This window comes from Neofelis nebulosa, chromosome 12 (genome assembly GCF_028018385.1).
Source record: "Neofelis nebulosa isolate mNeoNeb1 chromosome 12, mNeoNeb1.pri, whole genome shotgun sequence".
In the NCBI taxonomy this organism is placed as follows: domain Eukaryota; kingdom Metazoa; phylum Chordata; class Mammalia; order Carnivora; family Felidae; genus Neofelis; species Neofelis nebulosa.
Genome location: NC_080793.1, coordinates 48643419 through 48671279, shown reverse-complemented (window position 1 = coordinate 48671279; position 27861 = coordinate 48643419). Strand labels below are relative to the sequence as shown.

The following is a 27861-nucleotide window of genomic DNA, read 5'->3' as shown; positions in this document are numbered from 1 at the left end:
GCCTGTTGTCCTGCTCGCCGAGTGTCCTGCAAGGCCTTAACTAAGGTTTGGAAAAGTTGAATCCATGCACTCAGCTCCTAATCCCCTTCCTCCAGCAGGCGGAGCAGAGGATTTCTATTCCTCAGTCCCGTGCCAGCTGCTTTCACTTTGGGGACGTTAGTCCTTCCTTGTATAATTGAATGGCTGGCTGAGAGAAAGGCATTTAAAATAACTCTGTCTCTCCCAAGATTTCTGAAAGTGACAGCTTTGCACCTGTCATGCAGGTTAAATTCACCCCCAGGCAGTACTTGAACTTCACTAGCTTTTCATCTTGCATCAACCTTAGCAATTTTCTTTTGGGTGTGTCTTCCTATTTGAATCGGTCAAAAATCAGTTACAGTGAAAAATCCTGAGAATCCTGTTTTGAATGTGATTTTTATTCTTTTCATCTTTGAATAATAGATACACACACAGCTCCAAAAAACAAACCTAGTTTGAGATTGACAATGGCAAACTGGTGCACGTGAGACATTTAAAAAATATAAATATATATTTTAAGAATCTGAAATTCCAGTTTCATGATATTTGAACAGTATTATTTTTGTTTGCACGCTTACCTATTTAAACCCACTTCGCAAGTATTTGATTTTTATTTATCCTGAGTAATAAAGGAAATTTATGCAGTAATAATGAAACATAATAAAACAGGGGTGTGGTGCTGGGCCTGTCATTAAACAGGCTGAACCTGTCATTAAATCCTCTTCTGAAGATTTAAAGGCCAGTTGCTTTTCTTTTCTTCCCAATCTTCCTAGGTGAGTTTGAATTAACATATGCATTGCTCTGAAGATTTAAGAAATTACAGCTGATGTTTGATTGAAATAGGAAGAGAACCACAAGTTATGTATCTGTTGTCTGAAAGTTTTGGTGAGGAACCACATTACACTGAGTTTCTCTTAACATGGAACAGTTCTCATTTACAAGATCATTTATTGGTTCATAGTGCAGAGGAAGGCAGTTTTTAAGGGAAGGCAATTGCTTGCTTACTCACAAATGAGTTTGTTTCACATGTTTCTTCTAGCATGCCTTAGCTTGGACTCCCTTCCCCCCAGTCCATTGTAGACTAAAGAAGAGCTCTTTAAAGTTAGGGGAGCCCATGGAAGTGGTGGTTAGGGATGGAGATCTACTGATTGAGACAGAGTCGAAATCCACCTGGATAGGGAAGGGAAGGAAGGCAGCATTAATAACTATTTTTTCTCTCTCTTATCCAACCTCCATTTCTTAGTTTTCAGTTTCTTAATTTTCCTATCTTTTCCTCTTATTTGAACCTCCACACTTACCTGAAAAAGAAAATTCCTTTTATTTGTTGATGGTGGCTCCATTCCTTGGTCTGGCCAGAGGAATAGAAGTCTATTTCTGGATGAAAAGAATAGATGAGCTTTTTTTTTCTCCAGTCTTTGGGGCCAGTCCCCACCCACAGTGTACTGGGGATTGCAGATATGTAGGTAGAATGGGAGAGGGAAGAGGAAATATGGACAGTGGGAAGTCAGAGTTTTTTGGTAGTCACTCTGAGGGGCTGAGTCATCAGACTCATATAGGTGGATGCGGTAGCAAATGTCTTTATCAGAATATCTTCATCATAGTATCTTCATCAGAATAGCCTGGCTACCCTGAAATTTAGTGCACAGCGAAAGGTAACAAGGCAGGTTGCTTTTAAAGGAGTGTTGTTCAGATATTTCTTCTAATGGGTCCAGTAATTAAATTAGTTCAACAAAATTTAGCTCCAGGATGTCCTATATTCTAGGAGTCCACAACTGAGTAAGATATGGGTGCTAGATTTTAAGAAAGTCTCCCTGGTGGCACTCAAAACTAATAGAGAGTTTCAATTTAATGTGATAAATTTACTGTGGATGTACCTATAGGATATTTTGGGAGTTAGAAGGGGGGAACTTGACTCAAGATGGAGATGCAGGAGATTTCTTAGAGGCGTTGCCAGATGAAGAGCCTTTAGAGAATGCATCATTAATTGTTTCTTGTGTTCTAGCTTTGAGCTTTGGGTTTCTCTGAAACTCAACAAAAAAGGTAGAAAAAGATAGCATGAACCAATTTTTGAGCCACCTTCTTAAGTGGTAAGCATGGCCAAAGTGTCTGAAAAATAAAAATTATTTGGAGTTGATAAAGAGATTGGAGAAAATTGTTTTTAGTTGTAGGGGACATAGATAAAGAGTGGCAAGATAGGGAAAAAGCCAGTTAGCGGAATGAGTAAGAATCTTCAGCGAGGCAGCTAATGTGAGAGATTCACCACGTAAGTTGACAGGAAAAGAATTTGGGCGGGGGAAATGTTGCCAGCGTTACATACGATTGCTAGCACCACGGACAGCGCTTTCCTAGTAAGCGTGTGTGGGTGGTCCTAACCCACTCCAGACTGAGAATTGCTGAGAAAGCTTCACACATTATCTTTCAAACCCTTTTTCTCTCCTGAAATTCAAAGAAAGCCACATGGAAACTCAATGAGCTTCTTTACGAAACATCTTTACAATGAACTGCTCGATCTGGTTTCCAAATACTACTGGATTATCTAATATTCTCTATGTAAAGAACATTAAATATCCTCTATATTTAAAAGAAGAGAGATCACACCTCAATGTCTACCCTGTTCCAAGTGCTTTACAAGCATTATTTCATTTAACTCTTGTAACACTCCTATGCAAAATGCATTAGTTTCTCAATTTTACAGACAAGACCAAAGATTCAGAGAAAGTAACTTGCATACTAGCTAAGCATTTTTGGAGGTAGGGTCTGACCTGTGTGGCTTCAGTGCCTCTATCCATAACACTACATAGTGTTTTTAGCAGCTGTCATGGTAGGCTTAACTGGGGAAAAATGCAATTAACTGGATTATAATTATTTTCCAGTCTACATTGTGTTTTCCAGATGGTTCACCTCACAGCACACCCTTAATAGACTTCAAAGATGACATTTCACACGTAATACAATAGCACATTTGTCTTGGACAATAGGGTGAGATAATGAAACATTTTACCTCTCCCTGAAACCCAGCTGTCTCTAGGATGAAACACAACTTATTGTTAATGCTTTAAACACATTTAAGAGATGAAGTGGATGGGAACATAGTGGGCAGCTGAAACTTAGAATTGTCACAGCTATGCCATTTAATAGGGTGGATAGTTTATAAGTGAGAAAAGAGAGGAAGTAAATGGTAAACTGACATAGAATTTCGGAGGTAAATAGAAGGGAATGAATAAATAGAATCAGTTTCAATATAATAAATAATGCAAATGTCTAGTGATAATGTTTATATTCTAGTTGGTGAAACTGTATATGAACTCACTATGAAGGTGTGAATAGAATTGGTTGAATGACCAAGAGAGATAATGACATAACTTTGCATATGGTTGGATCCATGGTTTCTAAGTGGAGAGAGAAGGGAATTCAAAATCTTTTGGGGACTTTTTCAAACTATATATGACCCACCTCCCATCAGGAGGCTTGATTCTCTCCATTTCATCAGTTGAGATGTATGTTTCAGGATTCATAGGGTATCTCTTTCTATATTCCCATATATATTTCTTAACTTTTATTGAACAGTGGATATTTTAGCATCTGTATTAATTTTCCAAGGCTGCCATAGAAAAGTACCACAGACTAGTTGGCTTAAACAATAGAAATTTATTTTCTCACAGTTTTGGTTTCTCCTGAGGCCTGTCTCCTTGCCTTGCAGGTGGTCACATCCCTGCTGCCTTTTCACATAGTCATCCTGTGTGCATGTAAGCTCCTGGTAATCTCTTGTGTATCCAAATTCCCTCTTCTTATAAAGACACCAGTCAGATTGGATTAGAACCTACCCCAAAAGTCTCATTTTAACTTAATCACTTCTTTAAATGCCCTATCTTCCAGTATAGTCACAGTCTGAGATAGTGGGGGTTAAAGATTTAACATGTGAATTTTGGAGAGACACAATTCAGTCCATAATGGAATCTTTCCCAGTTTTTACACATATCATTTTTGTTAATAATTTATTTATTTGAATAAGGATGAAAATAATATCAACACATTGAAATTTGTTGATATTGATACCAGTCTCTTTTATCTCTGTTTATTTTTTATTTATTTCTTAATTATTTTATTTTTTAAAATGTTTATTTATTTATTTTGAGAGGGGGTGGGAAGGGCAGAGAGAGAGAGAGAGAGAGAGAGAGAGAGAGAGAGAGAGAGAGAATCCCAAGCAGGCTCTGTGCTGTCAGTGCAGACCCTGATGCAGGGCTTGATCTCATGATCTCTTGAGTAGTGACATCATGACCTGAGGTGAAATTAAGGGTTGGATGCTTAACTGCCTGAGCCACCCAGGAACCCCAAGATTTTATTTTTAAATAATCTCTACACCCAACATGGGGTCAAACTCACAACCCAGAGATCAAAAGTCTCATGCTCTAACTTACTGACTGAGCCAGTCGGGCACCCCAACTTGTGTCTCTTTTAATCTGTAGATTCTCTTCTTTATTCCTTTTATTCTTTTCAATTTATTTGTTGCAGGAATTGGATTGCTAGCTCTGTAGTTTTCTGTAGTCTGAACTTTGCAGAATGCTTCTTCATGGTGGCATTTAACATTTTTCTCTGTCACCTGTGTTTTTTTGTAATTTATTATTTAGCTCTAGAGTCTGGATGTGATTCGGGTTTGATATTTTGGCAAAAACACTTTATAAGTATTATAAACTTCTACCCAAAGGCATATAATCTGATTCTTTGTCTATGATTATAGCAGCCATTGATAATTATTTCTATAATATATTATTTCCTTAGGGCTTGCAAAATGGTGGCATTCTAATTCTACCATCCCTTTTTCATTTACTAGCTGAAAAATTTCTGTAAAGAGAAAGCTTTCATTGTTATCTACCTGTTTGCCCTCAGGTACATATACGAAAGACAGGCTGAGTACTTTATTTTCAAATTTACTTATAAGTTTTAAAAACAATGATTTGAGCTTCAGCATCTTCCAAAGGTGACTGATGATTTTTGAATTATTGTAAACTTGTGGATTTGAACTTAATTGATGTATTTTAATGCACTATAACTATCATTCCTGTTGTGGTGATTATTCCATTCATCTGCTAGCCACTCAGCAAATATTTATTGAACACCTGTTATGTGCCAGGCATTCTTCTAGACCCTCAAGATACATCAGTGACAAAACAGTAAAAGACACCTGTCTTCATGGCTCTTACATTGTAGCATGGGTGGCCATTTCTGTTGTAAAGTTAATCACATTATAGACATATCGCTTAAAAGAGTGCTTCATGTTTTTATACTACATCATCAAACATACAAGGTTTGGCTTATAAGAAATCAATACCCACATTACAATGAGACTTCTAAAATAATTTTTGTTATATGAATGAGTCAATGATAAAACCATTTCCTTAACAATCATAAACTGATTGCAAAGTGATTGTTCATCTCAGAGAAACCTTTGCAGAGTTAAAATAAAAGTTTCAAGAACTAGGCTTTGGTACCAAAATAAGGCACATTACATTTAGGTTTTTAATTTTGCCATTCCCATACTAAATGCATACTCATAATTCAATGCTGAAAAGCTAGATATGGTTATAAACCAAGGCATAGTTGAAATGAAAGTTTAGAAAGATTATCATAAGCCAAAATTTAGTATCATTATGATGGCAGCTTTAGGATTTTAGTGTTGACACCCTAGTCTCACGTTGTATTTAATGTGGTTACAAACCTAGGCAGTGTTGAAATGAAAGTTTCAAAACAAATTAAAGAGTTAGGAAAAACATAATCAATATAAATGCATTGTAATGTTAATATTCCATGATTCAAATGAGCAAAAAGTTGCTTTTTGTTACAACATGGATAGTAGATAGTCTGAGTATAGAAAGTAATATTTCCTATATGGGACCATTTCACTCTCTTCAATTCTATTGAATCATACTTACTGCTTGGTGAGCTATAATCCTAGCAATCAGTTTTCTCAAAATAGATTTTTTAAGTCTATTTTTCTAGATCTAAAGATATAAAGCTCAAAGCTCTTCTTGAAAGAGAATTAAACATTTCAGTTACCCTCATCACCTGGAATACATGGTTTCAGCCAAAACTTACATGTCATTTGGAAAAAAGCAAAAGTGAGGTATCGTCTTCTTTTGAGGACAGACTGTGCAGTTAAACAGCTCACTGGGCGTTTAGAGTCCATGCGCTTCTTCTTTGTGTATAGCATTGTCCTTGGCTGGGAGGTCATACCGGAAGTGGTGAATGACACATCTCTGCCTGGGAAGGAGCCCTTCCTTATCTTTTTGTTTGCTCCTCTGCCCCTGGGAATGAGTGGGGTGAGAGTTTGGGCCAGTAGGTGGTTGGTTCTCTTATTCTGTTTAGTGTGTGTTTAGTGTCTGGGTGTTTGGCACACGGTGACTCATTCTCTGACCTTGTTTTGAATGCTCTGGTGTGGACGTATTTTCCCATGCTCCAGAAAAAAATATTGCAATGCACAAATGTAAAAGTGTAAGAAGTAGAAAAGGGTGAAGTATGGGCATAGTGAGAAGTTCAGTCCTTTTAAACTTTACTGGCGGAGTAACATTAACATGGGCTTTGGAGTTAGGTAAAACTGAGTTTAAATTCTAGCTCTGTTAACTTTCCAGCTGAGTGATTTTGGCCAAGTTATTTAACCTCTTTAGGCTTCAGTTTCCTTAAATATAAGCTATAACACAACCTTCCTCATAGGAGAAGTATTAATTGGAATTATATATATACACATTATATATATACACATTATATGTATACAATGTATATATATAGATGTTAGCATACAGTAAGCTCCTAATAAACTCGAATTATTATTAATACATTGCTAGGAAAGAAAATGCATCAGGGGAAAAAATGATATAAGTGTTTTATTAATAACATGGGAAGGATTCTTTGTAGGCAAAGCACTTGGGATTGGATTTTCATGTGGTCATCTCTTTCACCATTGTATTTAGGCTTACTCTGCTGGCAGTAAAGAATGTATCTAGTTTCCTTCTTAAACCAGAATCATGGAGCATGAGTCAATGCACAAGATTGGATGCATTTGTGGAGCAGTTTACATTTTATGCAGTTATTTGTATATCACCTTCATAATGTTTGCCCCATTCTTAGACCATCTATCATTATTTTCTTAATAGTTTTCTTCAAATTGACTTGCCTTTTTTCCAACTTTATTGAAGTCCCATTTAAACAACTTTAGCTATAAAATCATGGATTCGCTGTGCAAGTTATATTTTTCTAATGCACTCTAAAAACAAATACCTTAAAAAAGTTCCACCTCCAGTCCATATACCACCTATAGTCATGGGAAGTACCTCTTGCCCTACGTTACTGTGTTTTGGAAACACTCACACACAGGATATTTCTTGGTCCTCGTAATCATTATGCGAGATGAGCAGAGAAAACGTAATTGTGCCCATTTCAAAGATGAACAAGTCAGAAAATCAGATTCATGGATAAAATCTTATAGCCAGTATATTTCCGGAACTGGGCCTGGTACTCGTGCTTTCTCCTCATCAACCTACTGCTTCTGTACTACCAACTCTTCCAAGGAATGCAAATTTAGAATCAAAATAAACTTTTATCCTTTTAGACCTGACTGTTTTGGAGTTTTGTGGTAATCTGAATAGAGATGAGACAGAAAAAAATTCGTAAACAAAGGAAAGGGGAGTAGATTGCCAAGCTGTGGCAGGCAGCCTCTAAGATAGCCCCTGATTATCTTCCCTTCTAGCATTCGTGTCTTGTGTAATCCCTTCCACTTGTGAAATTGCTCTCTAACTAATATAATATGGCAACTTAGAGGGGTGTCACTTCCTTGCTTAGTTTGCAAAAGATTGTGACTTCTGTCTTGCTAGAAGTCTCTGTCTCTCTCTGTCTCTCTGTCTCTCTCTCTCTCTCACTGATTTTGATGAAGTGAGCTGCCATAGGAGGGAGGCTCTCCTGCCCTAGGAGAGAAGACCCGAGGACAGCAGGGAACTGAAGCCCTCAGTTCAACATCCCTCAAGGAAACGAATCGTGCCAACAATCCCATGTGTTAGTTGGGAAGCAGATCCTTCCATAAGTGAGCCTTTGGATGAGATCCAGCCTTCATGGACACCTTGCCTGCAGTCTTGTGGGAGATTGTGAAGCAGAAGGCCCAGTTAAGTCATCTCCAGAGCCCTGACCACAGGCGTTTTAAGCTACTCATTTTTGGGGAGTGGGTTAATCTGTTATTCAGCAGTATATAACACGAGTCTTCAGGACTCATTTCCAGAAGTGATTCAGTGGAAGTGGAACCAAGTTATCACTGCTGTGCATGGACCCCAAGTGTTTGCAGTTCTGATGAACTGTGATATCTAACATTGGAGACACTTTTTCTTTCTCTCATTTTCCTATTCTTTCTTCCCTTCCTTCTCTCTTTCCCTTCATTCCTCCTACTCTTTCACACTTCAAAACATTTTAAATGTTTATTTATTTATTTTGAGAGAGAGAGAGAGAGGAGAGAGAGAGAGAGAGAGAGGGATAGAGAGCGAGTAGGGGAGGAACAGAGGGAGAAAGGGAGAGAGAGGATCCTCAGCAGGCTCTGCACTATAATTGCAGAGCCTGACGCGGGGCTCGAACCCATGAACTGTGAGATCATGACTTGAGCTGAAACCAAGAGTCACATGCTTAACCCACTTAGCTACTCAGGCACCCCTTTCATACTTTTAATTAACAGAGGAGTTGGAAACTTAAAATCAGTAGCAACACAAAATAAAAGTCCTGCACCTGCGAAATGTTATCATTTATATCTTTCCACGATGCTCTGTGCCAAGCTCCATATGTAGGCTACCTAGTGCATATGTAGGAGTTACCTAACGAAGGTTCGGCTGTTGGTGTTATTGAATCCCCATGGAGTTGATTCAGTGCTATACATTCCATTTCTACTTGTGGCAATGTCTTGATTCTTTTATAGGCTTTGTATACTCATGTTCTCTGTCTTTTCCTTTGGAGGCAATTTATAGCACTGATCTATCAGTACCTCTCACTGACTTTGATGTGAAGATGGTTTTTCCTGCAGGTACCTACAGAATTAAAAACATAGAGCATAAAGAAATAACATTCATGCTTTACACTGTCTTACTGATTCTCTCCAGATTTTCCATCCACCACACTACCTGAAAAGATTTTCACTTTTGAGCAGTCTTTGCTTCTATTTCACATGCACAAATAGCTAAAGAGAATTAGGCAAGGCCCATTCCAGGTAAGGTTATCTGTATGAAACCTTGAAAATAATCCGAAACTAGCCTTGATAAATGGGAGAGGGGTGGGGCATGTGAAGGGATAGAGTAGGTGGTGGGGAGGTATATATGGACAAATCTGAATCACAAATTTCTTACTATATGCCAGCAACATTTAATAATAACACTCCTAAACACACACACACACACACACACACACACACACACACACATAAATGAGTCACACTATGAAAACTTTCAACAAGTGCTGGCAAGTCAGATGGCAGACTCACCCCGAAACCTGTCTCTCCAATAAAAACCTCATAATTAAAAACAGGGCTGTCCATAAATCATAACATATAATAACAATTATGTGCAACTGGTACAAGACTTGATTAGAAAATTAACATTTAGCTTTCTCAGGTGAAAATTCTGAATTTCCCTCAGAGTGAAAATACCTCTATAGTATATGGCCAGCAGGTTATCATCGATACCTGAGCCGTGAGGTGCTTTTTTGTCCAACTAATACCTACTGACCGTGGGGTGCTTTTTTGTCCAGTTAATACCTACTGACCTTGGTCCAATAAAAGACTGAGACGATGCAGTTTTACTTGTCGTTTGAGAACAATACTAGCATTTGCCATGTATTGAGAAAGTGCCTACAATGTGCTCGATACTTTGTCAGGCACTGGCTGTCCCATTTTCTCTTCTTTACACTCAGCAACAATGAACCGTATTTTACTTCTATAAAACTGAGGCTTAAACTGGTTTACTGACTTTCCTAAGTTTATATAAGTAGTAAGTGACCAAAACAGGATTTGAACCTGAATCGGCTTGATTCACCTTTCCATTAAAGGTGTGGCCTTGATAAAGGACATGAACTTAATGTATATATGGAACCAGGTGAATAAGCTACAGTTGTGACCTTAAACTGGATCCTGTTGAATGTATGCTAGAATGGATAAGAAGCCTCTTCTCTGTTGCTACCTCTTTAACCTTCGAGAAATCAGTCACTCAGCTTTGCTGGGTTCTTGTTTTTTGTTGCTTTTGTTGCTGTTTGTTTTTAGTTGATAAACTGAATCATCTCAATTAGTTACTATCTGATGTGTCTTCCATGTTAAAATTATATTATTCATCCGCTCAGGCTTATATCAATCTGACAAACCTAAACCAAGTAAACCCTGATATTCGTCATGTTTCCTTCAAATGTCCCCTGTGGCATGTGAGCAGGGTCTGAAAATGAAATAGAAGTTCCATGAAGCTATAACAACACTTTTTCATTGTGTTCTTCTCTCTCCTTTTCTTTTAGGTACGTAGTTGGATGGGATGTCCTGTGAGAAGGTGAGCTGAGGAGAAGCTGGAGGCAGGACTGGGAGGACATGAATGAATTAGTCAGTGAAATTTAGATTCTTGTTTTCCAATACTCTTTCCCTAACTGAGTTTTTAGGGAGTGGAAGAAAGCTGTACGTAGACGCGGAATGTCTTGGGGTAGCTGTTCACAAAGAAATTAATAATTAATTGCAGTGAACACCTGCTTCTTAGAATTTCATAATTCTCAGGAAATATTTTTTATTGTCAACATTTTAAAAATTCTTTTTCAAAAAAAATTTTTTGATGTTTATTTATTTTTGAGACAGAGAGATAGACAGAATGCGAGCAGGGGAGGGGCAGAGAGAGAGGGAGACACAGATCTGAAGCAGGCTTCAGGCTCTGAGCTGTCAGCACAGAGCCCACTGTGGGGCTTGAACTCACGAACAGTGAGATCATGACCTGAGCTGAAGTTGGACGCTTAACCGACTGAGCCACCGAGGCGCCTCAACATTTTAAAAATTCTTAATGGCACACCGAAGAGCAGAGGTTGGCCAAGTTTTTCTCTAAAGGGCCTGATAGTAAATTGTTTAGCTTTTGTGAGCCATATGGTCTCTGTCACAACTACTTAACTCTGCTGTTACAACACCAAAACAGCCACAGATGATACATAAATGGAAGAGAATATCTGAATTCCATGCAACTTTATTTACCAAAGCAAGCAGCAAGACGGATATGACACAAGGGTCATAGTCTGCTGACCCCTGGTATGGTGAAAAAAATTCAACTGGAGTTTGATTATGGCACTTTCACTTTAGCTGGGTATTTTGGGAAAAGATATTTATTTTAGATATGATAGAGTTTCATTATCTGTATAGGGATAATAAAATCTACTTCATAAGACTGTTACAAAGATTAAGCTATGTAGCTAAAATATAGCAAACTGGCACCTAATAAGTGTTTAGTAAATGGTAACTGTAATTATTATTATCATCATTACAACACTATTATTTTAATTTCTTGTAGGTTTTTTGGCTGGTCGTTTAGTCTAACTAATGTATTTACAGTAAACCAAAAAGTGCTATTGAAGGCAGTGGAAACTGTGTTTTGCTGGTTCATCATTGAAGATTGTTCTGCTGGGATTAGAAAATTGTTTTAGAGAGTGTTGGTGCTAGTTCATACTTACTGAGCTAATACCATTCTCTCTTGCTTTTAGCTTTTGTACTTCAAGTCCTTTTTAAAAGAATTGTATAGATATGGGTGCCTATGTTTGCTTTACTTCTTTATTTTCCTTGTTGGGCAATCATGCATATGTTGATTGCATCAAACCTAGATCTCACCTATATCCCCATGGCAATGAGCTTCTCCTGATTTGAATTCAGACAAGCCCGGGTGGCCCCGTGAGTGGGAGAGGCTGGGTGTGTCCAGCTCAGGCTGTGGCACCAGAAGGGCGTGGATGCACCTGCTGTGCTTGTGTAACGCTGGCACCAACGTGGCGGTGCTTCTCTGTGTGTTTGTCTTCTTGTGAAAGGCCACTGGCTGATTGGAGCTGTGGGGCTGTGCCCCGCATCCTCAGCAGGCCACAGGAGCTTTCTTTCTGTGATGTTCTGCCTCATTTCTAGAGGGGAGTTTGGCTCAAAGAAGGAAGACTCTGGCTTTTGTATTCAAAAATTTCCCTAGGGAGGAAACTATTACCATATCTAGAGGGCTTGAGTCATTGAAGAGAATTTACTCAAAGAGAATTTTTCACTAAGGGAAAAGATGGAACAATCACAGTAAAGCAGAAGCCACAGGGCCTGGGTTATTTTCTTACCATAAACCGAAGGGTTACAGGTAACAGACAACTTTCAGTTCCTGCTATCGGAAAGGGTGGTCAGTCCTTTCTTTCTTTTACTGAGCCGCTTTCCAACTTTTCTCCTTTTCTTTTTCTTTTCTTGTAATGAAGAAGAAAGACAAATGATAACAGATCTGCCTTGGGCTGATATGGGGATAGGATCAAATTAACATACAAGTTAGGTCAAAATGTACTTTTCTCTCTTTGAATTGAAATTGAAGTGTGCATGGGCTATTTGGACTAAAGACTTTAAATATGTGTTAGCTTGCAAAAGTGGCTATAGAGAAAGGGCCGAAAACAACCTAGTAATATTTAGGGACGGTATTAAAAATCTTCACACACTGCATTTCAAGACAAAATGTGTTTTTTGTAGGTAAAATAACAATCCAAACACCAAAAACATTTTATTTTATTTTTTATTTTTTTTAATTTTTTTTTTTCAAAAACATTTTAAATACAAAATTCATTTTAAATCATCATGATTCTGGAGGCATAACATAATAGTGATAAGTAAAGAATACATCATATTTCATACTTTATTAAGATATTTGCGTCATTTTCTGCTTTTACTTAACCTTCAGAAAAAGACTAAATTATATCAAGTCGCAAGGCAAGTTTATAGCCCAAATTGTCTCCTCCTGGCTGTTTTCTTTCATTTTTGTACACATGGAGACGTTTCTATTCTAGAGCCACATCATTCTCTTAAAATTACTATATGCGATATTCTATGATTTATTTATACTCCTCTATTAATGATTATACTTAGTTTACTTAGAAAGGTTTAGGGTTGCATGCTCATGACAAAGTTAGGAATAATATGCTGATTAAATGGATGGTGTTTTCTTCTGTAACTCCTCTGGCTTCTTGCATACCTTTGGGAATGATCTTATGAAACAAGCCTGTGATGCCTTTGGAAAGGTTTTTTTAGGTGCTTATATCTCCCTATTTCCAGGTCTGTTTCCATAGCTTTAGCTGCATCAAAGTCCCAGAAGGATGGGTTTAACTAGAAATTCAGCAAAAACTACTGCTATGTTTGGATTCTGGTCAGACAAGTTGCCACTAACCTAACTGTGGAATGGGACCTTCCATACTCTGACGTCAACATACCAGTTTGGCCTTAGCCCCTTTTTTTTCTCTCCCTCTCCCTTGATTAATCTCATATAATTATGTGTGTACATGTCTGAGGGGAGGGACCATGCCTTATTCATCTCTGTATTATTCAAGGGCCTGGCTCAGAGTTGTTGCTTAAGAAATGTGTGTTGGAGAAATATTTACACATAAGCTACAATTCTCACTCAGATTCCGGTATCTGAACGAAGTGGCTTTCAGCTTTTTGGATAGGATAAAAAAGAAATATGGGCTTTAGGTATATACCACCTTTTAAGAGCTGCCATGCAAGTTCAGAATCCCCTGTGATCGGCCAGTATTAACCTCATTTCTGTCAGTAGCCATGTCTCAATGCTAGGTGACTCTTCTCCTGGCATGTTTTGGCAAGAAAGAACTCTTTACCTGGTTTGGCTAATCTACATTGGCTTCTAGTTCCAACAAGAATTGTTTACATGCATTTAATTTTAGCTCTTGGGCTATAACATGTCATTGTTCTTTTTACTCACCTCCTCCCCTTGCTTTTGAAACAGGACAGGCATCTTCAATTCTTGTTGATCCTGTTTGGTGTGCTCTTAGGTGGATTTTAGCTTTGTCCTTCAGCTTTCATGACACTCTAAGATATTTTCGAGTCATATTTCCTGTATAAGAAAATATAGACTATGTCATCACAAAGGGAAGTGGGATTGGGGGACATTATTTAAATCATTCAGGGAACTCATATCCTGACTTGAAGGAAAATTAAAGCAATGTATTTGGACTAATTTATCTCATGTGATTGTTCTTCTCTACTCAATTTACAGGATAATGCATTCAGCTCTTATTTAATTTTATCTGTCACTGTCACAGTGAATCTAGAAGAAAAAAATACATATTTGACGCTTAGTTTAAAAAAAGTCATTGTTAGGAGAATTATTTTTATTCTTCCCCATATTTAGAGGAGAATGAACACCCTAGGAAAATAAAAAACTTTGGACAAAACAGTGTTTTCCTAAGAGTACACCACGAAATGGAAAGAACTCACAGCAAGCCTGCAGAAGTGCTTTGAAAAGTCTCTTGCACAATTCAGTTTCTTTAGAGTACTTACACAATCATATTTCTTAATGACTTTCTATAAACAATTTTTTCTTGACAAGAAGCATAAAGATGTAACAATCAAGAGATAACTTTGGGAAAAAATACACTAATGGTTTCTTACTTCTATATCATGACAGACATTAAATCATAGATTTTTTTAGTACAGTTTTCATGTCAATTGTGGAAGACACAGGAAACGCAATACACCGTAGGATGTTTCAGTTCGCCACCTAGAGGAGAGATGTGAAATTGAACATTTCTCCAAACAACTTCAGTAGAATTCATTCATTCATTTATTCATTCACTCACTCACTCACTCACTCAACTCATTCATTCAATTATTTACTTATTTAATTATTAAAAAGTAATTAAGTACTTGTTAGGCTTAATTACTGTACCAGTGCAGATTTGATAATCTATTCAAGAGCTCTGAGCTCAAAGAAGGCACAAATGTGTCTTATTTTAATCGCAATCTTTAAAATCTTTTATTAAAAGATTTTTTTTGTTAATGTTTATTTATTTTTGAGAGAGAGAGAGAGAGACAGAGTGTGAGTGGGGGCCCTCAACCACCTTTTGAGAGAGAGAGGGAGACACAGAATCTGAAGCAGGCTCCAGGCTCTGAGCTGTTAGCACAGATCCTGTTGTGGGGCTCCAACTCATGAACAGTGAGATCATGACCTGAGCTGAAGTCAGATGCTCAACTGACTGAGCCACCCAGGTGCCCCAAAAATCTTTTATTTTTAAAAGACTACAACTTAAATATCTGGACAATTCTAATTATCCATATTTGTGATGTCTATTACTTTTAGCTCTTGGGCTCTAATAAAGCTTTATTGGTTTTTATTTGTTACATCTCTTTACAATGTAGCTATTAGTGTCTTCTCCATACAAGTTAGGAAATGGAGTCTCAGAGAAATTAAATAACAAGTTTAAAGTGTCAAAGCTACTTCATTATAGAGCCAGTGTCTGAACCGAAGCCAGTCTAATACCAGAGCCATCGCCCTACTCAGTTCTTGTCTAGTCCAGATGCTCACAAGAGCCAGACTGCAGCTGGGGGTGTGGACAGTACTTACAGGTTGAAAGGAGATCATGGTCAGCACCAGGTCCATAAAGCAAGCTTGGGAGAAGCTTTATGAAGCTAACTCTCTGGACTAGATCTAAAGGTGGTAGGATTGTTCATATGTATGAATTTCTTGTACCCTGAGGAATGAACTGCAAAATTTTCCTAAGTTAGTCCAGTCCAAGCAAGAGTAGACATGAGGCTGGGGACAGTTGGTGTGCATGAGTGCCTCCTTTGCATCTGGGTGTCTAACATCCTCAACCACCACATCTCATGTGCTACAGAGACATACAGTTTGTAAATTAATGCAACATAAAGCTCCTGCAGTCTGCTTAAATTTTATTGTCAATTCTGTTAGGTAGACAGGGCCGTGAAGAGCAGGCTAATTATTATATGTATGTGTGTGTGTGTGTGTGTGTATATATATATATATATATATATATATATATATACACACACAAGTAGGCTCTACACCCAGCATGGGGTCCAACGTGGAGCTTGAACTCATGAGCCTGAGATCAAGACCTGAGCTGAGATCAAGAGTCAGATGCTTAACCGAATGAGCCACCCAGGTGTTCCAAATGAGCATGCCAATTGCGTAGATGAGGAAACTGAAATTCTCAAGAAGTTCCCTGAATTCCAAGGCCACAAAGTAATCATTGGTGCCAGAACCAAAACCTAGGTTTTCTGATTTCCACCCAGCATTCTATCTATCATTTCTCACTGCCACTAAAATCAGCTTTGCTCTCTGTGACTTTTCTAGTCGCTCCTGTGGTTTTATACCACTCCCTCTCTCCCATTAAACAGCTCTCTGTCAAGGCAGAAATTCCCATGAAAACAGATAACAGATGTACCAGAGACGTTGATGGTATAAGACATAAGACAGAGATAAGAAGGCATGTTGCAAAGTGGTGTCCTTCAGTGCAAGAAAAAAGGGATATATTTGGAGGAAAGGAAATGAGAGAAGATTAAAGGCAACAGGTCAGTTCTGAGATGGTGAGGAGAATAAATGTTACACGTGTACCTGACCCTCTTCAGTAGGCATGATCGTGAAGACTTGTGGGCAAAAGTGTAATGCGCTGTGGAAATTGTCTAGCTGTTGGGATCCTACTGTAAGCCATTTTTTAAAGTGAAGAAAACTCTGATCAGCCTCTGGTTTGCTTATGGAGAGGACTTTGCCCAGCTGTACCCAGAAAGCTTGAGAATACCACATAGCATATAACCCTGAGACCATTTTTCTTTGCCGGGAAAATTTGCTTAAAAAGGAAAATTAAGACTGTATGGACATGTGATAATGTGCATGGTGACCTTCTACTGTAAATTGGAAAGAATTAACCTTCCTGCATCTATTGCTGAGAGATAAAGGAGAACATTTTCTTAGGGCTTTGAACTACTTCAGTTGAAATCTGACTGAAAAAGTCAGCACCGGGGACTGTATTTTACTTATTTTGTATCTTTCTCTGCATCTAACGAGTTTTTTTTTTGAAGATTAACACAGGGTACTGAGTTTTATTTAGATTCCAGATATTATTATCCAATAAATTTAAATTATTTTAAAAGCATTTGAAAGAGAGTTTACATTGAAAGTTGAATCAATGTGACTTGTATTTCCCTCTAGTTGAAAACTCACAGACTCCTAAGCAACTTTTTTTGTGTTCGAAAAAAAATTTTTTTTTTTGTTTTGAGAATCACACAGAAGTAATAAGGAGTGGCCCTGATCCCTGTGCTTTTATTTATGTGTGGTTAAAGTTCAAATTTCTCAATATACCATAATCTCATTGTACTGGCCAAATTCCATGGTGGATAATTAGATGCAGTGCACCAGGGCCAATTTGGATAGAGAGAGCAATCACAGTGTACTTCTGAGAATCTATTAGCCAGGTTGACTGTGTTTGACACATGAGTGGTAAGGACTCACCTCACTTGCTCACTGGACTGGCCCAGCAGGTTCTGCAGGTGAGATCACCGCTTGGCTGTCTCATTGCTGGGCTTGGTACGCAGAAGAGGCTATGAAATAAATGGCTTGACTTTGGGTCTCAAAAGTTCTCTTTCTTATTTCCTCCCCCAAACTCCTTCTTCTGCTTCTGGAGACTAAAGCATTCATTTATAAATTCATTCATTCAACAAATATTTAGTGAAAACCTATAACGTGTCAGGCACTGTCTTGGGCTCTAGAAATACAATAGTGAGCCAGACATTTCCTGCCTTTTAGAACTTATAAATGAATAATTATAATAGTCAGTGGGAAATTTTACTATTGACAGAGCTCAGTAATCTAAATCTTTATTTCTGTCTTTATTTTTTAATTTTTTTTTAATATATGAAATTTATTGTCAAATTGGTTTCCATACAATACCCAGTGCTCATCCCAAAAGGTGCCCTCCTCAATACCCATCACCCACCCTCCCCTCCCTCCCACCCCCCATCAACCCACAGTTTGTTCTCAATTGTTTTTTTTTTTTTAATTTTTTTAATGTTTATTTATTTTTGAGAGAGACAGAGACAAGATGCGAGTGGGTTAGGGGCAGAGACAGAGGGAGACACAGAATCCAAAGCAGGCTTCAGGCTCTGAGCTGTCAGCACAGAGCCCGACATGGGGCTTGAACTCACAAGCTGTGAGATCATGTCCTGGACCGAAGTCGGATGCTCAACCGACTGAGCCACCCAGGCGCCCCAGTTTGTTCTCAGTTTTTAACAGTCTCTTATGCTTTGGCTCTCTCCCACTCTAACCTCTTTTTTTTTTTTTTTCCTTCACCTCCCCCATGGGTTTCTGTTAAGTTTCTCAGGATCCACATAAGAGTGAAACCATATGGTATCTGTCTTTCTCTGTATGGCTTATTTCACTTAGCATCACACTCTCCAGTTCCATCCACGTTGCTACAAAAGGCCATATTTCATTCTTTCTCATTGCCACGTAGTATTTCTGTCTTCAAAAAGCAGAAAGAGCACAAATGTTCTTTGGAAATATAGCATAGAAATGTATTTATAGATTTCAACACATAAAATGAAGACCAACTCATCTGTCATTGTGAGTTCAGAGTAAACCCCACCCTCCCTGTTGTACCCCAACTCCACTGTGTCCAATAGCCACTTTGCCATTATATGCACACACACATACACATACATACAGTTTCAATGATCTTCAAATCTATGCAGCATTCAGTTGTTGAGCACATATTACTACTCACCTAGGTGGAGACTGAATTTCCCCTTAAGTAACTTATAATTTAGGAGGTAAAACATTTGCCTCTTTCAAAATGTGACACTACTTCTCTACTCCTTAGACTGTGAAAGCAAATATTTGGTGCTTTAGTTAATTGCTTCCCGAACTTCAGCTGTTCACATACCATCTTCATAATTTTTGCTATATCACATACCACCTATGCTGTTATGACTCTGTAAATATACTACTATTTCAGCTTAATTAAATTTATTTAATAATAATATCATTTAGGGCGCCTGGGTGGCTCAGTCGGTTAAGCATCCGGCTCTTTGATTTTGGCTCAGGTCATGATCTCATGGTTCATGGGATCAAGTTCCATGTCGGGCTCTGCACTGACTGTGGAGTTGGCTTGGGGTTCTCACTATCCCTCTTTCTGCCCTTCCCCTGCTCTTACACACGTTCTCTCTCTCAAAATAAATAAATAAATAAATAAATAAATGAACATTAAAAAATAGTATCTTTAAAATCACCAGGTTGAGGGGCGCCTGGGTGGCGCAGTCGGTTAAGCGTCCGACTTCAGCCAGGTCACGATCTCGCGGTCCGTGAGTTCGAGCCCCGCGTCAGGCTCTGGGCTGATGGCTCGGAGCCTGGAGCCTGCTTCCGATTCTGTGTCTCCCTCTCTCTCTGCCCCTCCCCCGTTCATGCTCTGTCTCTGTCTGTCCCAAAAATAAATTTAAAAACGTTGAAAAAAAAAATTAAAAAAAAAAATCACCAGGTTGATGTGCTGGCTATATAATTTTCAAATATACTTTAATGTAAATATCTGATTATTAAATTATATATGTATTGTCTGTATGCATCCCCAAATATTCTCAAGTGCTCTCACAACACATATACTTTGGGAAGCTTTACAAAAGTAGGCCACCTTTGAGAGTGAAGAATGGCGGAAAAAATAAAATGCATAAGTAATGATAATAATCATAGGCAATGGTCACAAAGCTATTATTTATTGAAGGCTTTACATGTGTCATTTAATTTTATCTTATTTAATCTTTGCTCTCTTGCAGGCATGCAGATAACAGAAATGTGAGGCAAAAGAGCAAGAAAGAGGTAAGAGTAGAAGTGAAATTTCATCATACTTAGGGCAGCTGTAACTAACATGTGCCATAATGTTTTAGTTTTTGTTCTTTTCTTTAGTTGACTGAGATTTCACATTTGATTATTTCATGTAAGTTAGAGTGTGATGGTGGCAGATTGAAAAACTTTGTAATCAAATATATTTATTAATTAAACAAAATAATAACCCCCAAAAAAGCATGTTAGTGTAATTGTACCCATTCTAAGAATGCAGGATCAAGTGAGAGAAATCTGATTAAAACACATTTTCTTTTCTTTAGTTTTTGGTATTCTGTTTCTCCAGTTGCTAATCAGCAAGAATATCTTTGTCCTACTGAACTGAGGCATTTGTTCAAAAGCCTTTGCGCTCTTTGGCATAAGAGCCTGACTTATTAAAGACAAAGTTCTCCTAGGTCTCTGCTAAAAAATAGTGAAATAAATATTTTTATAAACATATTATCTCAAAGTATTAATGCTGGAAGAGACCTACAGGACCAAAGACAGCTCCCTCCCTTTACAGAGAGAAGAAGGTTGAAACAGCAATGATTATGAAAAATTTCCTTATGTTTTCATAACTAATATTTTCATCATAAAGCTCACGACATGCACTTGTTTTTATTTGTATGCCTGAATTTTGGTGGCTCTGAACCATATATGATGGCTCTGAGGACAAACCATATTTGTTTCCTGCCCTGCAATGTTGGCAGTGTGCCATGTACTTCCTTGGTAGTGAGTAATCATTTTTCAACTACCTAAAAGGTATGATATACCCCATAAACCTGCCTTTTTATTCTTCTTTGACATAAACTTTCTAGGTACTTAAACCTCATTTAACATTCCATTACTCATCTTCCCTGTAAAAGTGTCAGACAGTGTATTTGAGACTCAAATAGCTGGAAGAGTATGCTGTCCCTTGTCACGTTTATGTATTCTGGGCATAGACTCCATTTCCGAATGGCCAGACCTAAAAAGATGAAAACCCTAAGGTGCATGGACTATGTTGATTAAATATTTTAATTGGACATCTACATAAATGACAGGAGCTGTAAGAAAATTGGTCCAGATCAATTTACATCTTACCTCAATTGTAAGGTCGATTCATCTGGATCAATTATTATGGAACAAATTAGCTAGAATTATAAGATGCTTAGAAAAAGATCAAACTATGCTAGCTATTTCACATAATTAAATTACCAAACAATTACTCTGATTATTTTTCTTTTTTCCCCTCAAGGTTTCTTGAAATATAGGTATACAAAAACTGCACACAATTAATATATACAATATGATGATTCTGGACATATGTGTAACTGTACTGTGATCATTTTTCACAGCAGTCTAATCAAAGCGCAGCTTTGGGTTTGTTAGTATATTTGAACATGAATGTTTTGGAGGTTTTACCAGTGGCTTTCCCATGTCGGTTCACATAGTCTTTGTTATTATCCTGTAGATAACTGAATTGCAGCATAGTGATTTGTTACAAAAACACTTTGATGGTTAACACTTTTTGGTGTGAGGTATACTTTAAGAATCAGCCTATTTCCAGGGCCCTGTTTTTATCTGTGAAGGTCAATGCATCCTCCTTTTTAATTCTCAAGATGGGTGTTTTTATAGCTTGATGAAGTGTGACACGGTTCGTCTACCTCCCCCTCCTTCCGGCACCTTTTTCCTCCGCCAGTTTTTTTTTCCCCCTTCCGATTCCTCCTGGCATCCGGACATCTTTTTCTGCCAAATGAGTCAGTTAGAGTGGAAATGTTGCGCCCACATTTTTTATCTTGTCTGGGAAAAGAGGTTTGGAGGCCAAAGGTGCCTGAGTATATTTCGTTAGTGTCCTCACACAACCCTCCTGGTCCTCTCCTGAGAAGAGCACTCTGTATTCAAGGTAGAAAGTGCCAGATGATCCCCACTGCACATACATTTCACAAACTCAATACTCAGAGAGTTGTTCTTTGATGAAAGAAATAGAAAAAAATATTATTTTTATATTTGTAATATTATTTTTATACTTAAATACTATTTTCAATATTATTTATTTACCTGTGCATGTTTTTTTCTTAATACCTGATCTCCTTCCACAAAAGATTTAAGTGGGTTTTCTTTTTTCAACGTTTTTTTTTTTTTTTTTTTTTTTTTATTTTATTTTTGGGACAGAGAGACAGAGCATGAACGGGGGAGGGGCAGAGAGAGAGGGAGACACAGAATCGGAAACAGGCTCCAGGCTCCGAGCCATCAGCCCAGAGCCTGACGCGGGGCTCGAACTCACGGACCGCGAGATCGTGACCTGGCTGAAGTCGGACGCTTAACCGACTGCGCCACCCAGGCGCCCCGAAGATTTAAGTGGGTTTTACAAACCCAAGTAACACTGTAGGGCTAAGAGTGAAAGGAAAAATATGTAGATTTTTAAAAAGGGAGAAAGGAAACATGGGTAGATTTACAAAGTGAAAATGAATGGTCTGTATTCTGGCATTGGGTAGCTATTGTATGGAGCGTTTCTTATATATTAGATGAAACACTGATCAAAATATCTAATCTAATTGAATGTCCTCATCACTATTTTGAATTTGTTTAGATTTTGTAGGTGTAGAAATGGAGGCTTAGAGAGTTGAATTCATTCAGCTCCACACTGCTAAATTAGTGGTGGGGTGGGATTTAAACCTTCTGGTGGTCTCACCCAGAGTCACTGCTATAACCTCTCTAGCTTGTACTGTCTCAGCAAATGTACAGATAACTTAGCTTCATTACATTAGTCAATCATTTTTTTTTCACCTGTCAATCCTTAATAAGTGGAATAGGTTTGGGGAGCAGTAATTGTTGGGTTCTGGGGGTAGCTGTGGTTTTGATGGAGGATGTAGTAAAATACACAGCCTCTTTGTCACAGTGTAGGTCAAAAAGTAGTTCGTTTAAAGTCTGAAGTCATTCTTGGAGGTTATATTCTTCACCAAGATCTTGGTGTTAAATAAGCCGTATAGACTTAACAATATGTTATAAAAGTGAAGATACAACAGTATAAAGTTCTATCATGATGTAAATTCCTCAAAATTGTGGTCCAAGCTCTTTAAAATCTTCGTAAATCACCATGCACATTCATTTAACAATATTTTATATATACATGCAATAATCCAGTGCTATACTACAGTATCACAAATTAGACCTAACATGAATTTATAGACTAGATTAAATATTACATATTTAATATACTGAAATTTTGTTTTCCCTGGCCTTAGAACTTAGGAAACAAGTTTGGGACAACTTCAATAGCTCAGGTTTCTTGAGAAAGTTCTCAGCTTCTTTGAACAGCTTCTTTTCTTCCAGACAAATTTCCCTGTAGCAAATAGGAGCCATCAGAATGATTCCCTTAGAGCTACCTCAAAGTAGAGTTTTATTGAGCTGGATCAGAGCAATAATTCAAGAAAAATGTACTGACTCTTATTATGTCTTAAGCACCATGCTAGGAATTTTATGCACATCATTTTGTTTAATTTTAATAGCAACTCCATAAGATATTATCCCCATTTAAGAGACTGAGGAACCACAGAAAGATCAGAGAAGTAAAATAAATTGGTGCTTCCAAGGCCACATCAATGATGGATCCAGGATTTGAACCCAGATATGATATGAAAGCCCATGTACTTTTAAACCCCTAGACTGCCTGCCCTTCAAGGAACTCCCAAGGTTGTCTTGGAGACTTGACTCTGTATAGATAGTTGCTTCAAGAGGAGGAAAAATGTAGGAAGATGTGGTGCTTAGGTTTCAAGTAGACATCTGTACTCAATGAAAAGGTAGAGCTATTGTATTCTATTTATCAAGTACAGGTATATCATGTTCGATGTATTTCTCCACTCCATACACTGTCCATGGTGATAAAGGTGTCTGTCTAGGAAGGGGGATTAGGAAATACCTGCTATGTTTGGGTCAAAGCCAAATCACAGGATTAACATCTGCCTCTTCTTTCTCCTACATCCAGTCTCTCTTTTGATGAGAAGAAGAATAAACCTCATTCTTGTTCAGATGTAGCGATCAAGGAAAAGACTTCTGTCTTATTGGCTTCAGATATGTTATCAGCACCTAAAGAATGGAAAGCTGCATTAAAGGAGGCTTCCCTTGGGAAGAGAGGTAATGAGATACAATGAAAGAGAGTGGGTATTTTTAAAATCATAGCAACCTAGGATCAAATCCGGGAATTGACACTTTTCAGTGGTGTGGCCTATGTCACTATTTTGAGCACCAATTTCTTCTTCTGAGAAATGAAGGTGATTCAGATTACCTCCAGAGTTACCATACAGATAAAATGTAAGTAATGTAGGTAAATTTATCACACAAGTACACATAAAACGAACTGGGTGAGAAAAGAGTCTTTTTATCTCTTTTTTTTTTTTGCCCAAGCTACCATCCCCTCCTTTCCTTCTTCTCTTCCCTTTTCTTCTCTTTTCCTTATTTTTTTTCTGTGCTAAAGTTTTGCACAAGCTCTACAGTTATGTATATGTCTTTGGTTGCAGCAACCATATATAAAGGAGACACTGAATGTTTGCATTCATTTATATGCTGCTATAAGTATTTCATTCTCACAAGTTTTAGAGGGAAAAATTTGGCTGCTGGTGAATTGGTGAGAAAGAAGCAGTTATTTCTGAGGTTTAACTTTGACTCTGGCATCAGAGAGACAGTCTTTCACCACTGTTGCAACTCCATGCTTCCAAGAACTGCTGAGCTGAAGCACTTACCACGTGTGATGGATTAGCCAAGTGCAAGTATGAAGTGAGCAGAGCATCTAGAACAGCTGTACCCACTGCATTACAGATGCTAAAATGTATCATAATTATTATTTATTATGATTCTTATAGCTCAGGTTAAATCGTACAAAATTCCTTATATCATTTTATGATTCATACGGTCTTCATCAAAGAAAGTATATTATAAAACATAGCCAATTAGTAACAACAACAGTGGAAAAGAAACAGGGTCCTGCTATAGAACTTCCTCCTAAATATTTTCCCTTTAAGGAGATTTTGAGATACAGCTTTTCTGTGCTTAGATGCTAGATGAACAAATATTATATTGGAAACCCAAGGATGATGTAGATTACTGGGTATAGTTTAGAGCTGGATTTCATCAACAATTAGCTTGTCACTATCATCCTGTAAATGTCTTTCTGTACTAACCTCACTGCCCCAGGTTGTGTACCTCTAAGGTTGATGCTGGTAGGAAATCTCTCAGCTGGGTCAGGCCCTAAGGGGTGAGGGAGTTGGCCAAAGGACACATACCATATTGGCTCATCATATTGGCCTAACTCTCCTGATCCTGCATTTCTCAACAAAATCTCTTTTTTTACTTGTCTTTTGTATAACTCCAGTGGAATAATTTTATTGAATTGCTTAAAAGAGACTGCTTATGGGGCAAGTCTGGTCATTAGGATTCTCCATTGGATTATTAGGTTTCACAATCAATGTCATAAATTGCATATACCCTTTTCTTGGAGTAATGGTTCATTCCCAAGTCCTTTTCAGTTAATTGCCTTTACTTGCCTCTTTTAAGGTTTTTCTGTGTTTGTTTTGTTTTGTTTTGGCTCTTTTGGGGATAATTTCATGAAATATACTGAGTCAGCAATCCATTTCAGCAAAGCAGTAGGACAAATGAATGGATTTTTGGACTGCCTTGGGTGACGGAATAAGATATTTGGGAGAACACTGGAAAAGTGGGGAGGCTGGAAGGGGTGGATATGTGAAAATGTTCCATGGCTTTAGCCTCAACTCTACCCTCCTTTGTCACTTTGGTGAGCATTTTGACAATGGGAAATATTGATGACAAACTTAATCTTATTTGAAAATGAGAATCCTAACAGTGCTTGTCTCATAGGGATATTGCAAAAGCCAAAAGAAATAATGTGGGTAAGAGGTGTAATACTGTGCTTTTCATTGTGTGAAGGCTCAACAAATATCAGCTCTTCAGATATTACTATTACTCCACTTTTAAAATGCTATTGTTAAAATCATCCCAATTGGTGTTTCTAAATACTTTCTAATAACTAAGCTAATATGCTGTGAAGTTCTTCTAGGGTTAGAGCATTCTGGTGAAGCATATTAGACACTTTCCTGAGTCAATACTTCTTTTTATGACAAAAATTATATGCCTATTTGGAACGTATCTAACCCCAAAACAACCACCTGAGGGAGTGGGTGGAGACAGGAAACAACTTTTTAGACATTAATCCTAATTGGATAAATTTACAAAACAGCTCATTGCTACATCCGAAGGGTAGTTTTTATCTAAGTGGAATGACCAGAGAATGTAAGAAAATTTCTTCCTGTAAGAAAATGTAAGAGAATGTAAGAGAATTCCTGTAAAAGAATGTAAGAAAATTCCTTGGGCATTTACCCAAGAAATGCTGCCCTTCAGAACTGGGTCCCATAGGTGCTTTACTCACGAAGCTTCTTTGTCTCCTCCTTTTGGAGCTTTTCTTTCACAACGCTCCCCCATGTCACCCTCCAGTAACTGTCTGCTCTTTCATGAAGGGCCACATAGGGACTGACCCACAGACCAGCTGGAGCACATGGTCCAACATTTAATAGCAAGGCAAAATGCCAAAGCCTCAGGGCGCCTGAGTGGCTCAGTAGGTTGAGCGTCCAACCTCGGCTCAGGTCAAGATCTCATGGTTCATGGGTTCGAGCCCCACGTCGGGCTCTGGGCTGACAGCTCAGAGCCTGGAGCCTGCTTCAAAGTCTGTGTCTCCCCACCTCTCTGCCCCTCCCCTGCTTGCATTCTGTCTCTGTCTCTCTCTCAAAAATAAATCAAACATTAAAATAAAAAAAAATGCCAAAGCCTCAAGCAGAGGCAAAAGAGAAACATAGTTTCCTTCATGGGGAGCTAGAATGGCTCTAATTCAGATGAAGCCCCAGAGTGAGACAGATTTTAATTTCAGTTATCAGTCAGTTCAGATGATACATTTGCTCATAAGCTTAGGCTGTATAATGTTATTAAATAATACGTATTTCACGGGATTGTAATGAAGATGAAGTGAAATAATATCTGTAAAGGACCTCACAGATTGGCCAGCATGTAGTAAACATTTAATAATCAGTTGCTCTTCCTGCTTTTCCCTCATAATACTTGGTTTCTGACCTCTTCGCAATCACAAAAGTCAGTCTTCCGTAGACTTCATGACAAAGACTTAGAGAAGAAAAATGGTCTGAACAATTTAGACAACTGTCTTTTCCCCTAAAACCAAGGGTGGCATGTTTGTTCTAAAATACCTAGATTGTCTGTACAGTAACACTTTGGTTTGTGAGCAGAATTTGTTCTGGGGACATGCTTGCAATCCAAAGCACTTGTATATCATAGCGAATTTCCCCATAAGAAATGATGGAAACTCAGGTGATTCCTTCACAACCCAAAAATATTCATATAAAAATGATCACTGTAATGTAATATAAAATAATAAAGAAAATACAAAATGTAAAGAAAAATAAGCAAATTAACCTGCACTTACCTTTGAAAACCTTCATGGCTGGTGTGAGGGAGACAAGAGAGAAGAGGGTTATTACGTAGGACGACTTTCACTATCATTAACGGAATCACTGCCATCTATTGGCTCAATGGAATCTTTCTCTTTTCATGCAACTTTAACAAGGAACCTATCCAATGACACTTGCTTTTGCCTCCTTTTGAGGATTTCACGGAAATGTGACATTGCATTGACAATCACCCACAATCCCTCAGTGGGAGAGAGAGAGAGAGAGAGAGAGAGAGAGAGAGAGAGAGAAGAACCATTGGCTCAGTTGTGATCATGTGACTGTCGGCGTCACATACTACTCGTATTGCAAGATATCACTCATTTATCAAGTTAAAATTTATTAGACATGTTTGTTCGTCTTGTGGAACACTCACAGAACAAGTTACTTGCAATCCAAGGTTTTACTATATCACTTAATTTACTCAGGTGCTTGGTCAATCTACACTTCTCTTTCATGCAATTGGAAAA

General features: G+C 38.0%; 2 long non-coding RNA genes across 5 annotated transcripts in view; one reads left to right on the top strand and one right to left on the bottom strand.

Annotated features, from left to right (window-relative positions):
• LOC131491831 (uncharacterized) overlaps positions 1 to 27861 on the top strand; it is a 166483-nt gene that overhangs the window by 502 nt on the left and 138120 nt on the right. For both annotated transcript variants that reach the window (XR_009251670.1, XR_009251671.1), the window contains exons 2-4: positions 10537 to 10568; positions 19841 to 20648; positions 23854 to 24002. This is a non-coding gene — a long non-coding RNA (uncharacterized LOC131491831). The remainder of the gene's footprint in view (positions 1 to 10536; positions 10569 to 19840; positions 20649 to 23853; positions 24003 to 27861) is intronic.
• LOC131491833 (uncharacterized) lies at positions 395 to 27709 on the bottom strand. Of its 3 annotated transcripts, none has more exons than XR_009251675.1 (4): positions 27370 to 27709; positions 13983 to 14114; positions 12349 to 12513; positions 395 to 1188 (listed from the first exon to the last, which is right to left on the bottom strand). It is a non-coding gene; the product is annotated as an uncharacterized LOC131491833 (long non-coding RNA). The 3 variants fall into 3 exon arrangements; XR_009251676.1 differs by lacking the exon at positions 395 to 1188 and adding an exon at positions 4085 to 4297; XR_009251677.1 differs by lacking the exon at positions 395 to 1188 and adding an exon at positions 6087 to 9071.